Here is a 14372-nt window from a genome sequence, read left to right as displayed (position 1 = left end):
TCGAATGAGGTTTTAATGAAATCATTCCATGAAATTGTAAACCATAAAAATCTAATAAAAATAAATTTTTTCTCGTTGGATTTGTGGTCCTGAAACTACTGTTCCGATTAGGCCCAAAATCGGGCTGTTACAAAATCGACCATGTAATGCCGATGAGAGGATATCATTTACCTATGTTTTGGGCTATAAATTCAATTGTTGTAAATGGTGCTACATACTACAGAAGTCGTACACCCAAAGCATCAACTTTCGATTCCTTATCTATTTGAACTCAAGCTTTTACTTACATCAAAGTCTATAAGTCACACATACATAGCCAACCATCCTCTCAGGATTTATGTATGCCACACTATGAAGTCACAAGTGAATAAATCCATAAACAGATTTAAGATCTATTCTGCTTTGGCCCTGCCCGACGTACTATCAGTCCAGTTAGTCATATCTATGTCTCTATCTTTTGGGAGTTATCCACTTTAATACTGTAACATCCTTTACCCGTACTCGAGACTGAGACAAGGTATGGGGCATTACCGTACACAAACATGACATTTCCGGAAAATCACGGGCTGTAAAATTTCGTTCCAAATTAAAACCAATCAAACACATTCATAGTGTCCTTATTATGGGCCTACGAGACCCAAAACATGTATTAAGAATGGTCCAGGACTAAACCTTGGGCTTAAGAAAATCTTAGGAAAATTTCTGGGTTTAAGCCTCACACGTTTGTGTAGAGGTAATGCACAAGCCCGTGTGCTTGGGACACGCCCGTATCCCTTACCCGTGTGGAATTAATTGAATTTATTTTCCATTTCAAACCTACAAGGGTTTTCACACGGCCGAACACACGCCCGTGTCCTTGGCCCATGTCCCTCACACGGCCTAGACACGCCCATGTGGTCGCCCGTGTCCAAAAACCCAAACATTCTATTTATAACGTCATCATTCATTTTGAGGTACATGGCTAAGGCACACACCCGTGTAGTAGGCCGTGTCCTCCATACAGTGGAGACACACAGTCGTGTCTCTGCCTATGTATTTACTACCATGCAAACTGACCCAAAATTTTTTGTACAGGGGACACACGGCCAGACAACACGCCTATAGGGGCTGACCGTGTGTCACACATGGCCTAGACACATGTCCGTGTGTCTACCCGTGTGGACATTTTTAGGGTTATTTTCTAAGCCTTTAGTCACCCTCTAACATCCATACACACTTAAAAGTTTCAAAGGTATTTAACATGGCTTAATTATACTCTTAAGCAACCTTAGCATAACTCGTTGCACTTTAACTTCATCTTATTGGTTTAGTACATGCTAGATTATCCTTTTTGTATTAAGGATTACCATATTATCAAACACATTTAGACTTGGCTCACTTTATAACTCATTGCCAATTTTGACCAAGCCATCTCCAAGTGATTTGGCCACATTCCACATGTCCATTCATAATATACCACATTTAACCATCTAATGAACATTTAAACATCAACATGCACAATTAGTAGGTTACAACCTACATCAAAATGAGCTATGTCTTATGGCCATATACAAAATGAATAGGCATATCATTCAAGCCTTTACATTGGCTAACCAATGACACATATGACAAAATAACGAAAAACCTATACATGCCATTGTAACAAAGTAAAAGTAAATATATACCAAAGTAAGATAAACTGATAGTGTTGACAATACTCCAATCGTCTTCCAATCTTCACGAGTCCACGAGTTCTGTAAAACAGGAAAGGGAAAGAGGGTGAGCATTAACATGCTTAGTAAGTTTGGATAACAAGAAAATACACTTTTCGATTATTTTGCATACAACTATAAAAGATATTCATTCGAAACATGCATAGTATAAATTCCCTATCGCATACACTCAATCATCAAGTTAGTTCCCTCTCAAGTAATATAACATTAATATTGGTGAGCTCATCAATTCAAACATTTCCATTCTCGTATCTTATTATAGTCCCGTTGAATTTCTCAGAAATCTTGATGGGCATCCTATTTACCGTCAAGTCATGCTAGTGACCATTTTAAATATACACTCTTGTGAACCTCACTCTTACAGCGGGATTACCAATCCAGGTTAAATCTATCATAATATAAATCCAAGGAGTATTATCGGGATTACCATTCCAGGCTAAATCCCTTACAATGACAATTACTCTAAAATGTTTGTATCTGAAATGCCAGTCCAGGTTAATTTCAGTCCTTAATTGTGTTACCCATCCGGGCTAAATCCACAATGCATATATATTCATCGGGAGGTTCGATTGCTTAAGGAAAACCGTCCCGGCTAGATCCTTACTACACTGAGATCATAAGATTACCCGTCTGGGCTAAATCCCTTTCTGCAACACATGCAGGATCTCATGTCATGTAAATAAGAATTTACCCATAGAATCTCCCTTTTTCATTTAGCCGGGACAATTGTCATCTTTTTCATTTTACACTACCACATTTCATGGATTGTCATGCAATCAATATCTAAATTAACATACGTTTAACAATATGAATTTTCAAGTATATTTAAAGTTTACTTCGAGTTACACGAACTTACCTGGTAATTGCTTCGGTTTCGTATTTCGGTTATTCTGAAACATTTTATTTTCCAAGGTCAACCTCCGGAATTCATTCCTCGGTATCTATGTCAGTAAAAATAAACTATTAATACCTCATACTATTCATTTCGGACCTAAATTTTACCCTTGGGCAAAATGACCATTTTGCCCCTAACATTTCACATTTTTACAAATTAGTTCCTAGGCTCGTATAATGGAATGCATGGAATTCCTTAGTTGCCCATGCCTCGCTGAATGTATCCTAAGCTCATACCAGCCCATATTTTCGTCTATTTCACATTTCTACCACATATTTTATACTTTTTACGAAATGGTCCTTTAGGCCATTTCCATGAAAATCTACCTAGTAAAAGTTGTTTACCATCTTCTAAACTCTCATATTTCTCCATAAATAATTAAAACACAAGTACCTTATACATGGGTAAATTTCCAAACATGAACCCTAGCTTGAGATATGGGTAGAAATGGGTAGAGCATGTTATGGGGATCTCAAAATTACGAAGAACATTAAAAATGGGCTAGGGAGCACTTACTATTGAGCTTGAAATGTTGGAAACCCTAGCTTATGGAGGTCTAGGAATTTCGGCAGCTATGGGGAAGAAGATGAGTGATTTTGGCTTTCTTTTTCTCCTTTTTATTAAGTTTATTACCAAATGACAAGAATGCCCTTCCTTACAAAACTTCCAAATTTTTCTATGCATGCCCATTTTTGTCCAAAAACTTAAAAATTTGGAAAATTGCTATTTAACACCTTTTAATTTATAATTCAAAGCAATTTCATGTAAATTGCTTCTAGAACCCAAGTTTTGAAATTTATTCAATTTGGTCCCTAATTTCCAATTGGACACCTTATACTTAGAATTTCTTCATGAAACTTTAACACATGCTTATTTTCATATCCTAGACCTCATAATCATGGAATAATTATTTTAATGTCGGATTTGTGGTCCCAAAACCACTATTCTGAATAGGCCCTATTTTAGGATGTTACATTTCTCCTCCCTTAGGGACTTTCGTCCTCGAAAGTCTTACAGTAAACAAGTTCAGATATTGTCTTCTCATGGTTTTTCAGGTTCCCATGTAACCTTTTCTACTCTGTGTCTATGCCATAAAACTTTCACCAAGGCTATATTCTTGTTCCTCAACTGTTTGACTTCCCGAGCCAAAATTTTAACCGGTTCTTCACCATAAGTCATATCCAGTCTAATCTCAATTTTCGTTGGTGAAATCACATGAGAGGGGTCTGATCTATATCTACGCAACATGGACACATGGAATACATCCTGAATCTTTTCCAATTCGGATGGCAACGCTAATCGAGAGGCTAATGGTCCAACTCTTTCGGTAATCTCATATGGTCCAATAAATCGCGGGCTCAATTTCTCTTTCCAGCCGAATCTCAAAACCTTTTTCCATGGAGATACTTTCAAGAACACCTTATCTCTAACTTGAAATTCGATCTCCTTTCTTTTCAAATTAGCATATGACTTTTGTCTATCCAACGCCACTTTCAAACAGTCGCGTATCACTTTAATCTTTTCTTCAGTTTCCCTGACTAAATCAACTCCGTGAATCTGGCTTTCCTTGAGCTCTATCCAATAAAGTGGAGTCCGGCATTTTCGGCCATACAATGCCTCGTAAGGTGCCATATTTAAACTCGCCTGAAAACTGTTGTTGTAGACGAATTCCACCAATGGTAAATATTTTTCCCAACTGCCTTGAAATTCAAGGACGCAACACCGTAACATGTCCTCAAGAATCTGAATCGTCCGCTTAGAATGACCATCAGTCTGCTGGTGAAAAGCCATGTTAAAACTCAACTTTGTACCTAAGGCCTCTTGCAGCTTGTATTGGAATAAAGTGAGCCGACTTCGTTAGCATATCAACCACAACCCAAACAACATCTTTCTTTTTTGGGGTTAATGGTAATCCCGTCATGAAATCCATAGTAATCTTATCCTACTTCCACTCGGGGACCATCACAGGTCGTAACAAACTTGAAGGTACTTAATGTTCAGCCTTGACTTGTTGACATATCAAGCATTTCGACACGAATTCAGAGATATCTCTTTTCATCCCATTCCACCAGTACATTTTCTTCAAATCATTATACATCTTGGTACTTCCCGAATGAATAGACAACCGGCTATCATGTTCCTCTTGCAAAATTTTCTAAACCAGTTCATCATCTCTGGGTACACAGACCCTATCTTGAAACATCAAACAACCATTAGGATCAACCCAGAAATTTGATTCAACACCCGTCTCACATTGGGCTCTCTTGGCCTGCAAGTCACTATCATTGATCTGAGTTGCGAAAACTTCTTGGAGAAATGTCGGTCTGGCTCTTGACTCAACCAAAACCGAATGATCATTAGGTAATGCCAAATGCGTGTTCTTAGCCCTCAATGCAAACAAGAACTTCCTACTCAAGGCATTGGCGACTACGTTTGCCTTTCCCGGGTAGTAATCAATTATTAGCTCATAATCTTTAATCAATTCTAACCATCTTCGTTGTCTCAGATTTAATTCCTTTTGAGTTAGCAAATACTTCAAACTCTTGTGATCTGTGAATATACGACAAGTTTCACCATACAAATGGTGTCTCCAAATATTCAAGGAAAATACAATGGCAGCTAGTTCCAAGTCGTGTGTTGGATAATTTTTCTTGTGCGGCTTAAGTTGCTTCGAAGCATATGCTATTACTTTTCCCTTCTGCATAAGCACGTAACCCAGTCCATTTAAGAATGCGTTACTATAGACTATAAATTCTTTTCCTGGTTTTGGTTGCACTAAAACTGGAGCTTCGATCAGTAATGTCTTCAATTTCTCAAAACTTTGCTGACACTTCTTTGACCACTCAAACTTAACATCTTTTTGTAGCAATCTCGTCAAATGAGTCACAATCATCGAAAACCCTTTTACGAAGCATCGATAGTAACCAGCTAAGCCCCAAAAACTTCTAACCTTGGTTACACTCTTCGGTGGCTTCCACTCAACAACAGCAGATATCTTATTTGGATCAACTCGAATGCCATCACCCGACACAATGTGACTGAGGAATCCAACCTCTCAGAGACAAAACTCACTCTTGCTAAATTTAGCATACAACTGTTTATCTCGTAAGATCTGTAAAACTGCTCCTAGATGTTCCGCATGCTCAGTATCATCCTTGGAATAAATCAAGATGTAATTAATAAACACAACAACAAACTTGTCTAAGTATGGCCAGAATATCCTATTCATCAAGTCCATAAATACAGCTGGTGCATTTTTCAACCAAAAATGTATCACAAGAAATTCATAATAGCCATACCTTGTTCTGAAAACAGTCTTAGGTACATCTGGCTCTTTTACTCATAACTGGTAGTAGCCAGATCTCAAATCTATACTAGAAAACACAGTGGCTCCCCTCAATTGATCAAACAAGTCGTCGATTCTTGGCAACAGATACTTGTTCTTGATGGTTACCTTGTTGAGTTGGCGGTAATCTATACATAGTCTTATCGAACCATCTTTCTTCTTAAAAAATAATACGGGAGCACCCCACAGAGAAAAGCTTAGTCTTATGAACCCTTTATTGGTCAGTTGTTGCAACTGTACTTTTAAATTTTTCAACTTGGTTGGTACCATCCTATATGGGGTAATAGAAATGAGTACTATTTCTGGCGCTAGTTCAATACCAAATTCGACCTCTCTGACAAGAGGTAAACTGGGCAATTCTTCTGGAAACACATCTGGGTATTCGCGTACTACCGGTACTAATTCCAACTTCAACTCAGATTATTTAGTATTCAACATAAAAGCAAGGTAAGCTTCATATCCTTATCTTACATACCTTTGTGCCATCATCGAGGTAATCACAACCAGCAGAGTATCCAACTCACTTGAATAAATCTGGAGAATCTCACCATTTAAGCATTTCAATTCGATATACTTGCTACCATAATTTACAATCACATCATGCACAACTAACCAATCCATGCCAAGAATTACATCAAATTCATCGAAGGACAAAAGCATAAAATTGGCCAAAAAACAATGACCTTGGATCATCAAAGGACAATTCTTACAAACCTTATCTACTAAGACAGACTTGCCTAGAGGGTCTAACACTTTAATAAAAAACTCCCTAGGTTCTACAGACATATTCATATTAGACACCAATTTCATGCAAGTATACGAATGGGTCGATCCTGGGTCAATCAAGGCAATAACATGTACATTATGAAGAAAGAATGTGCCCGTAATGACATCAGGAGCAGAGGCTTCCTCTTTAGCACGTATCGCATAAGTTCTCGTCGGGTCCTGAGTCTCTGGTTTTGCAGTTGTGTCCTTGGAAACATTTCGACTGCCACTTGCACTTCCAGGATGTCGAGGTGGTCTACCTCCAGAATTAGGAGCATTATACTTTTGGGGCTAGATCCACCTCTTTATCAACTCGTTCTGGGCAGTCTTTAAGGAAGTGGTCAAGAGAACCACATCTGTAGCATGCACCACTCCTCTTTCGACACTCATCGAAGTGGAATTTGTTGCAGCTTTCACACCTTGGCTTTTAATCATCCACACTTCCCACACTACTTACCTTGGGGGAGGAAAACTTCGGGTTGTGACGCTTAGAGCTTCTTTTTCTGCCCGAGTATCTCACCGATGTAGTGGAGCGCTCTGTTGACTCTTCGATTTCTTTGTGGAAAAAGAGTGTGTTCTGCCACTAAATCTCTTATTCAAAATTCAAGCCTCTCTCTTTTTTTGCTTTCTTTCATTGTTTAGTTCTTCGGCCTTCTTGGTCCAATCAGCCAGTGCTACAAATTCTCATATCTCAAGGATCCAGATCAACAACTTAATTTCCTTATTCAAGCCTTCCTCGAAGCGCTTACACATTTTTGTCTCCGATTGGACCCACTCCGTGGCATATTGACTTAACCTTATGAATTCCCTCTCATATTCTGACACGGTCTTATTTCCTTGCTTGAGTTCTAGGAATTCTTTTCGCTTCGAGTCTAAAAATCTTTAACTGATGTATTTCTTTTTAAACTCAGTTTGGAAGAACTCTCATGTAATATCTACCTTTGGTACCACTAAAGATACAGTCTTCCACCAGTGATATGCAATATCCTTTAGAAGAGGTACAACACACTTTAAACACTCCTCAGGTGTACATAACAACTCATCCAAAACTCACTTAGTGTTCTCGAGCCAGAACTCGGCTCGTTCAGCATCATCATCAATCTTATCTCTAAACTCTTCAGCCTCATATTTTCTAAGTTTGTCCACTAGGGCTTTACCAATTCTCATGGGTGCCATACCTTGTGATACTTCTCCCTCAGGCCGAGCAGGGGTGGAGGAGGTCATGGTATATTGGGGAATTTTTTCAAGTAATCCCCAAACCATTCATCCATCATCTCGAAGAAGGCAACTCTTGCCACTTCTCGGCCTTTAGACATAGGCTGTCTACTACTACTAGCAGTAGCTCATTGAACGAAAGCTGGAGAATGGCTCTCGGCTCCCTCGGACTCATTTTAAGCCTGATTGGAAGACATTTACTATGTTCAAATACAATTAAAAATGGTTAGCATATGTCACACTATCATAACTTGTATAATGGCATGTATAGCTATATTCAATACATGCTACGTTAGTCTCAAAACCAACTAAACCGTAGCTCTGATATGACTAAATGTAACACCCCTTACTCGTACTTGAGACTGGGACAAGGTACGGGGCATTACCGTACACAAACATGACATTTTTGGAAAATCACGGGTTGTAAAATTTCATTCCAAATTAAAATCAATCAAACACATTCATAGTGTCCCCATTATGGGCCTACGGGACCCAAAACATGTATTAAGAATGGTCCGGGACTAAACCTTAGGTTAAGAAAATCTTAGGAAAATTTCTGGGTTTAAGCCTCACACGCCTGCGTGGAGGCAATGCACACGCTCGTGTGCTTGGGATACGCACGTGTCCCTTACCCGTGTGGAATTAATTGAATTTATTTTCCATTTCAAACCTATAGGGGTTTTCACACGGCCGAACACAAGCCCGTTCCCTTGGCCCGTGTCCCTCACACGGCCTAGACACGCCCGTATGGTTGGCCGTGTTCAAAAACCCAAACATTTTATTTATGACGTCATCATTCATTTTGAGGCACACAGCCAAGGCATACGCCCGTGTGCTAGGCTGTGTCCTCCACGCGGTTGAAACACACGGTCATGTCTCTGCTCATGTATTCACTACTATGCAAACTGACCCAAAATTTTTGGTGCAAGGGACACATGCCAGGTAACACGCCCATGAAGGCTGACCATGTGTCACACACGGCCTAGACATATGCCCGTGTGGACTTTTTTAGGGCTATTTTCCAAGCATTTAGTCACCCTCTAACATTCATACACACTTAAAAGTTTCAAGGGTATTTAACATGGCTTAATTATACTCTTAAGCAACCTTAGCATAACTCGTTACACTTTAACCTCATCTAATCTATTTAGTACATGTTAGATTATCCTTTTTGAATTAAGGATTACCATATCATCAAACATTTAGACTTGGCTCATTTTATAACTCATTTCCAATTTTGACCTAGCCATCTTCAAGTGATTTGGCTACATTCCACATGTCCATTCATGATATACCACATTTAACCATCTAATGAACATTTAAACACCAACATGCACAATTAGTAGGTTACAACCTACATCAAAATGAGCCATGTCTTATGGCCATATACAAAATGTGTAACACCCCTAACCCGTATCCGCTGCTAGAACAGGGTTTTGGAGCATTACTACCATTTGCAGATCACTTAAAAAAATTTTAAATACTTACCGATTCAATGCATCATATAAATAAATATATTACCATTCAATCAACAGTTTGACACTTGTATAAGCATCAGACAGCAACATTGTTAGTATACTTGCACATATCTCATATAAATTCAACATTGATATATCTATTTTCTCGACATATCGCACTTGAGTTTAATAATAGTCTCAACTTACATAATTTCCTTGTATCAGCATATCAAAGATAATCATATATGTACATGTCATGAAACATATCATGCTCTTACCGTTTCTTCATAAGCATATATCATTCATTTCATTATATCAATATTTCATGCTCCATCATTTCCATATATTTTATGTATATTTTTTTCGGTAATAGCTTATATCTTAATATAAATTATATTCCATGTACTTATACTTATTTCGTTTATCTATCTTCATAATTATTTCATACAACTATTTTGTACATATATTTCCATATGACCAGTTCTTGTAAACATTTCACACAACCATTTCATATAACCATTCGTCATCTGATATTTATTACCTGAATATCAATTGTTCAACAGATGTCATAGCATCTCCCATCCACGGTCTTATTTATCTTTCACATGATGCCATAGTGTCTTTCAACTATGATCTTACTCATTTTCTGTCATGTTGCCATGGTATCTTTCAACCATGGTCTTGTTCATTTCATATCAGGTTGCCATGGTATCTTTCAACCATGGTCTTACACATTTCATATAAGGTTGCCATGGTATCTTTCAACCATGGTCTTACACATTTCATATTAGAGAGCACACTCCCGCGAACCTCATCCTTACGGTGGGATTACCAGTCCAGGCTAAATCCCCTGTAATATAAACTCATAGAGTATTGTCAGGATTACCTGTCTAGGCTAAATCCCCCGCAACGACAATTACTCTAATGAGCTTGGATCTGAATTACCAGTCCAGGCTAAATTCAAACCCTAATTTGGATTACCCGTTCGGGCTAAATCCATTTTACGCGTATTCTTCGGGAGGGCTATATCAGAATAGGATCACCCGTCCGGGCTAGATCCTTTTTACCGTTAATTCCTTTTCAGAGATCCATCGAATTTTCTTTTCATTCAACCGGGATTTCTTCCCCTTTTTATCAAATATATCAATGTTTCATCAATTTTCATACAATGAACATTCAAATTATTTTCACATCAATAACATATATTTCAAGCATTTAAGAATATAATTCAAGTTACACGAACTTACCTAATTGCTTGTTTGTGTTTATAATTTCATTAATCCAATATCTTTTCTTTTCCACAAACAAGTCTCATATTTGAGTCTTTCGGATCTTTATAAATAAATTTGATCATCATTTTCATTCATTTCATATTCTAATGCATTTAAGTAATGCTCTAGGCAAAATTACCATTTTGCCCCTAAACTTTTAATTAATGACGATTTCATCCTTAGGGTCAGGAAAATAAAATTCTTGCAATTTAATCCTTATTTCCAGCTATTATTCTCATATTTATTGATAATAGTCCATGAATTCTATAAAATATCAGAATTTTCCATAATTTCAACACTTTTCAATTTAATCCCTAAAATATGTTTCCCCCGATCTTGAACTAAATTAATAATTTCGTTCAATTTTGTAATTTAAATAATAAAATAATCCATTTCATGCAATTTGGTCATTTTTGACATTTTTTACAAAATTTCCCATAAAGTTTTACTTTTATTCAATTTAGTCCCTGAGCCTAAAATATACAAATTAGCCATGCTAGATGAATATTCATACATATTGTTCCTCCTCCTCCTCTCCATTCCACATCCTTAATGTAGATAACACACTTGTAAGTAACATTATCCATAATTTTTATTATTTACTTTTATGAATATTCAAGCTGACTATCTGCATCATAGTCACTAAATTATTTATATCTGGAGCTATAGAACTCCAAATTAAGATCCTATAATTTTTCCTGAAACTAGACTTATATATTTTCTTACCATAAAATTTTCGGTTTATCCAATAAGTACAGTTTATTCTTTAAAGTTACCTCTATTTTGCTGTCTGACAGTTCTGGCCCTTCTTCATTAAAAATTAATTATCTCCTCGTACAGAATTTGAATGATGTTCCCATTTGTTTCTATTGAAAATAGACTTATTCAGGATTCTAAAAATATAAATTCAACCCCTACTTATTTTTATCCAATTTTTTATAATTTTACAAAGTCAGAATAGGGGAACCGGAAATCATTCTGACCTTGTCTCACAAAATTCATCATATCTCATGATTTACAATTCCATTGCTTACATAATTTCTTCTATAAGAAACTAGACTTAGTAAGATTTAATTTCATATTTTATTCATCCTATAATTAGATTTATACAATTTGTGATGATTTTTCAAAATTAGACTACTGCTGCTGTCCAAAGCTGTTTTAGTACAATATATTAATTACCATGTTATAACACCTTTTTTTCTTTTTCTACACCATTTCTCATCACTTTCTCTTATTTTCTCTTCACTAACATATCAAGAACATAGGACCTTATGCAAGAAAACTCTACTATAACATTATTTCCATGCTTTGTCAACAATAACAAACTTAAAAACATATTGAAATCTTGATATACTTACCTTGTTCTATTGATACTAATCTTTAACTTGATTTTCTCTCTCCTCCAACTTCTATTTCTTGAATCCAACTTGATATCTAACTCCCTACGGTCTCCTTAACATTTTTCTCTCTTAGTAGCTATGGAAATTCTTTTTATTTCTAGGTGAAAATGGTGAATTTTTTGTGGAAGGACCAAATTGTAAAGAAAAGAAAATTTCTCTCTTTTCCTTCTCTTCTAATGTTGGTTGCATGCATGGAAAGATGATGAAAATTCTTCATCTTTTCTTCCTTTTATACTAAATAATTAATAATAAAATAATAAAATAATAAAATATCTCATTAAAATAATATATATCTAATTAAATAATCATAAAATATCATCAACATCATTATTACTTTCTAGATTTCTCTCTCTTCCAATTGACCATTTTGCCCTTTATTATCTTTTAAAATTCCATCCTTGAGTCATCATTTAATTTTGTTAAATTACAATTTAGTCCCTCATAGTTCTTCACCTATTCAATTTGGTCCTAATTCATCCATTTTCCTTAGTTTCTAGATCATTCCACTCTTAAAATATTTACACTATTGGTCCTTCAACTTTTTCATATTTACACTTTAACCCCTAAAATTTTGAGTATTTACTCTTGTGCAACAAAACTTTTCTCACTTTTACAATTTAGTCCTTTCTTGAATTAATATATCATAAACTTCTCAATATTGACATAACTCAAAATTTCCCTTTTTGTCACTTTATTTCCTTATTTTACTATATCAAGGATAATATCTTACTGTAAAATTTTCAGGGTATTACAAAATGAATAGGTATATCATTCAAGCCCTTACATTGGCTAACCAATGACACATATAACAAAATAACCAAAAACCTATACATGCCATTGTAACAAAGTAAAAGTATCTATATACCAAAGCAAGAGAAACTGATAGTGTTGACAATACTCCAATCGTCTTCTAATCTTCATGAGTCCACGAGCTCTGTAAAACAGGGAAGGGAAAGGGGGTAAGCATTAACATGCTTAGTAAGTTTGGATAACAGGAAAATAAACTTACAGATTATTTTGCATACAACTATAAAAGATATTCATTCCAAACATGCATAGTATAAAATTCCTATCACATACACTCAATCATCAAGTTAGTTCCCTCTCAAGCAATATAGCATTAATCTTGGTGAGCTCATCAATTCAAACATTTCCATTCTCGTATCTTATTACAGTCCCGTTGAATTTATCAGAAATCTTGATGGGCATCCCATTTCTTGTCAAGTCATGCTAGTGACCATTTTAAATATACACTCTTGCGAACCTCACTCTTACGGTGGGATTACCAATCCAGGTTAAATCCCTCATAATATAAATCCAAGGAGTATTTTCGAGATTACCATTCCAGGCTAAATCCCTTACAACGACAGTTACTACAAAACGTTTGGATCTGAAATGCCAGTCCAGGCTAATTTCAATCCTTAATCGTGTTACCCATCCAGGCTAAATCCACAATGTACATATATTCATCGGGAGGTTCGATCGCTTAAGGAACACCCGTCTGGGTTGGATCCTTACTTTATTGAGATCATCGGATTACCCATCCGGGCTAAATCCCTTTCTGCAACACATGTAAGATCTCATGTCATGTAAACAAGAATTTACCCATAAAATCTCCCTTTTTCATTCAATCGGGACAATTGTCATCTTTTTCATTTTACACTACCACATTTCATGGATTGTCATGCAATCAATATCTAAATTAACACACGTTTAATAATATGCATTTTCAAGTATATTTAAAGTTTACTTCGAGTTACACAAACTTACCTGGTAATTGCTTTGGTTTCGTATTTCGGTTATTCTGAAACCTTTTGTTTTTCACGGTCGACCTCCGGAATTGGTTCCTCGGGTCTATATAGTAAAAATAAATTACTTATACCTCATACTATTCATTTCGGACCTAAATTTTACTCCCAGGAAAAATGACCATTTTGCCCCCAACATTTCATATTTTTACAAATTAGTCCCTAGGCTCGTATAATGGAATGCATGGAATTCCTTGGTTACCTATACCTCGCCGAATGTATCCTAAGCTCAAACCAGCCCATATTTTTGTCTATTTCACATTTCTATCACATATTTTATATTTTTTACAAAATGGTCCTTTAGGCCATTTCCATGAAAATCTACCTAGTAAAAGTTGTTTACCATCTTTTAAACTCTCATATTCCTCCATAAATCATTAAAACACAAGTATCTTATACATGGGTAAATTTCAAAACATGAACCTTAGCTTGAGATATGGGTAGAAATAGGTAGAGCACGTTACGAGGATCTCAAAATTACAAAAAATATTAAAAACGGG

Source organism: Gossypium hirsutum, chromosome A08, assembly GCF_007990345.1.
Source record: "Gossypium hirsutum isolate 1008001.06 chromosome A08, Gossypium_hirsutum_v2.1, whole genome shotgun sequence".
NCBI classification, from domain to species: Eukaryota; Viridiplantae; Streptophyta; class Magnoliopsida; order Malvales; family Malvaceae; genus Gossypium; species Gossypium hirsutum.
Note: the sequence above shows the minus strand (reverse complement) of the source record.